We start from the raw sequence: 4,117 nt of genomic DNA on the forward strand, positions 1-4,117 counted from the left end.
TGCTATATTAGGGACGGCTAGCGCAGATAGCCCTCGTGTAGCTTTGACGAAAAATTCAGAACAAACAAACGAACAAGTAAAAAAAAAGTTTCTATTTAAACGTTGCGTTTCTACAGTGATTATATTTTAAAAGAAAAAGTTGTTGTTTCCATATTTATTTACAGTAAAATGTAAGTCATTTATCACAAGTGTCGTGATCCTCACAGAAGCTGCCATATTGCAATTTTCAATCTCAACGCTTTCGGGCCGTTGAGTGTATTGAGCCAACGCTGAAGCAACTATGGAAGTCAACAGTCACAAAAGTGGACTTTAGAAACAGGCTGCGCCAACGCTGAATGTCAGCGTTGAATTTTAGAATTCGCCCACACTTACGCTGGTGAGATCTGATCTATTAACTGTTGGAACTAGTTGAACACCCATAAAACCCGCAATGTTTGTCGTTAAGCACAAGCTATACAATGGGCTATCTGTGCTGTGCCCACCACGTGTATCGAAACCCGGTTTTTAGTGGTTATAAACCTTCAGATTTACCGCTGAGCCACGTGGGGGGGGAGGCATTATTATCAGTCGTATTGTAACGTAATATCACAGTTTCTGCCATTATGTATTGTGGTATTTTTCATTTTACGCTGTTTTATTAAGTGTTTCTCTATTGTAATTCATATAGTTTTCACAAGTCAGTGTTTTAAAGATATTTGTAAACTATGGAAAATTATAAAGGCTACCTTGTTATTTTTTTATCTCAAAATCAGATTTAAAATGGTTGTTATTTAGTGAAAACAGTTTTAAAAATTGTAGCTCAAATCATTAATTGCTAAATAACAATTATTTATTTATTTTCTTATAACTGATGTGATCTGAGTTTGTCGACCAATTAAATCAAAACACAGTCCAAGATCAAATAACAGTTTTATTAAACAAAAAAGAAGAAATGAGAGGACCCTAAAGACTCTTCAGAAGAATATAAAAAAAAAACAAGAGACATATATAAAAGTTACAAAAGATCTACATGCAACAGCTGCTACGAAAATCTTTCGCCATGTTAGATTGTTCTTCATTGTTCAGTTCCATTCTATAAACAAGGAGAAGTAAATGTCAGAACCCTATTCGTGAGGAACTTACATGTCACCTTTTAACAAGTTTTATGTAATACTTCAAAAACTCATCTCCACTAAAAACCTCTATATTTCAACCTGTTAAGATTGTTTTGGTTTACAAGTCGCAGGTTGTTTAAATAAGAAACTTGTAACTAGACCTCTAAGAATTTTGGGGTTAGTGTTCAAATTAAGTTTTACAAGCATTTTACTTGGATCTATGAAGACGTTTAGGCTTGGTCGGTATAAGAAGTTTTTAGATGGAGTTTAAGTTAACTTTAAGTAACGTGTAAAACAAACAATTTTACAGTCATACCAGTCTTCAGAATGCACCACTGTAGTTTATCGCACTGGAGATTGTTTACATTCTTAAAGGAATATGCTAAAAATAAATACTTTAACTAATATGTTGTAATCTACCTTGTTAGTCTGTCGGAGGAACAACTTCGATTTCACAGATCTAAAAGTAAATAGAAAATAAAAGTAAAGTCTTAAACACATTTGTTCATATTACAATATAATGCATGAATATTCAATTGAGATATGATTATGATAGTCAAACCTTTTTGTCATATACATATATATGTGTGTGTGTAGTGTTTGTTTGTATACTATTAAACAAAAAGATACACAATTGGCTATCTGTGCTGTGCCCACCACGGGTATCGAGACCCAACTTTTAGTGTTATAAGCCTACAGACTTACCGCTTAGCCACATGTGTGTGTGTGTGTGTATGTTTACACATAAAAAGTAATTAACTTAGCAAAATTATTCCTCATTAAAACCCATTTATGGAACTGAGATTGAGGGCCTATAAAGTTAGCATTTGGAACTTAATTCCTGTGGTGGGCTCAGCACGGATAGCCCATTGTGCCGTTTGTGCTTAAGGACATATTTTTAATGAACTTTCTCAGAAACAGTGCAGAAAAAAGGCCTGAGCTTTGAAATGTTTGTAATTAAGTCATAAGATTATTTTATTTGTTTACTCGTAGATTTACTATTTCTGCTAAACTAACACTGATTCATAAAACTGTCAGCACTGATAACAAAACACTGAGTAAATAAAGTTCAGAAAGTAAATAAGAACTATCACACTGTTCAAAAGTATCCTAGTGACTTATTCAGCTTAATTTTAGTAGGTATGTTTAATTTTTTTGGGGGTGCATATTTGCACATCACATCTGTATATTTAAACATTTTTAGTTGTGTAATTAGAAATACGTACCTAACCAATATTAAAAAACAAAAACAATAACTAGTTATTCAAACAAGTTACTCTGTTTACCTTAGAGATGCTGTAATCCATGCACTGTTGGTAAAATTGAACCTGAAATAAGCAACATTCTTTTTAATTGGCCATATATGAAAGACATGGATAACAATTTTAGATTGAAAACACTATCTTTATCTTTCAAACAAAAACGTTGATACTGAATAGTTAAAAATCCGTTAAAGCGAGATAACAACTTGCTATAGCTTAGTTACTGAGTAGTTACATAATGTATTTAATACTTTTGCTTTCACAGTCAATTAATTTTAATATATATATAGCTGTTAACACTAAAACACCGGATCCAAGTAATATTATCAGATCCAAGCAATAATACTAGATCTAAATAACAATATCCTGTTTTCAAGTAACAATATGGAATCTATATAACAATACTTTCAATCTTACCTGAAGTACGTTATCTTCAGGGAATTTCTTCTCCTATATAGCACAAAAAATACAGATACAGTTGTTTTCATATAAAATAGAACTACGATATTTACCAAGTCAAACGTCAAAATATTTATTTGAAACATTTTAAATTATCTAAACATACTTAATTGTACTGGAATCTGCTATAAATGCTGTAATAAGTAAGTTTAGTAATAAAAGTACTTTTCCAGTTCTTGTCTGAAAAATAAAAGGTTTCTTTGTTGTTGGCAGATAAGTGTTAAACAAATAATCAATAAATTAATTTACGTATAGTAAAATCATTGTGAAGATACAATAATTTACTTGCTACTCTACTTCGATTGGGAAACAATAGAATTTAAGTTGATCGAAGTTGGAATTAATCCTTACTAAATCCAACAGAGAAAAATACAGAGAGAGGATTCAATGAGCAAATATAATTCAACTACTTCAATTTGGACTTTAACATTGGATATCCAAGAATATCACGTTCTTATTGTAAAATTATCCAAGAATATCACGTTCTTATTGTAAAATAATCCAAGAATATCATGTTCTTATTGTAAAATAATCCAAGAATATCATGTTCTTATTGTAAAATAAGTTAAACAGTACTTACAGCGTTATCCTTACAAGATGAGTGCTCTTCCTTCATTTTCTTCAGGAACTGTAAATTAGTACGAAGTTTAATAACAGCTACAATAACTTAAGGAAAGGAAGAGAAATTACAGCATATATTCACTTTTCTACATATTGAAACGAAGAATACAACTTAAAATCAAAACGATTGATAATTGCACAAAGTCTACTACTTAATTTAAACAAAAGTAGAAAATTTATGAAACTAATTTAATTCTAAAATCCATGAAAAGAAATACATAAATAAACTATAAGACATGACGTTGATAGTGAAGGTTGAATCTATACAAGAACTAATATAGCCAAAGTACTTATATAAACTCAATAAAAAAAGAAATCAATAAACTCAAAAAAAAAAGAAATGAAAAGAAATTTCTCACCACTTTGAAAATAGAAAATTTTGTATGATTTTATTAATTGGTTTTTCATCTACATTATATATACAAAGAATATTTTGATATTACAGACACCTTTATATTACAAATAAGGAAATGGGTAGGCCTGTGGATAAACTGTTTACACAACTCTACTTATAAATATACCTAGAAATTATTACCTCAGCTTCCAGCCCCTTCTGTTCAATCTCAGCCTCGGCTTTGCTGAACTTGTATTTGCCGTTTTCATCAAACTAAAACATAACAAAATTTTGTTATTTACTCCTCACCTGAAAAAACGAGTACACTTAAATATATATATATATTT

The 4,117-nt window shown here is 30.5% G+C and overlaps 1 long non-coding RNA gene across 1 annotated transcript; it reads right to left on the reverse strand.

The window, feature by feature from the left end:
• Window positions 1–948: 948 nt before the first annotated feature.
• On the reverse strand, window positions 949–4,044 carry LOC111088407. The gene is made up of 6 exons (XR_002612933.1): window positions 3,972–4,044; window positions 3,396–3,443; window positions 2,774–2,806; window positions 2,381–2,422; window positions 1,515–1,554; window positions 949–1,072 (listed from the first exon to the last, which is right to left on the reverse strand). It is a non-coding gene; the product is annotated as an uncharacterized LOC111088407 (long non-coding RNA).
• Window positions 4,045–4,117: the final 73 nt, after the last annotated feature.

Source organism: Limulus polyphemus, unplaced genomic scaffold, assembly GCF_000517525.1.
Source record: "Limulus polyphemus unplaced genomic scaffold, Limulus_polyphemus-2.1.2 Scaffold3698, whole genome shotgun sequence".
NCBI lineage: Eukaryota > Metazoa > Arthropoda > Merostomata > Xiphosura > Limulidae > Limulus > Limulus polyphemus.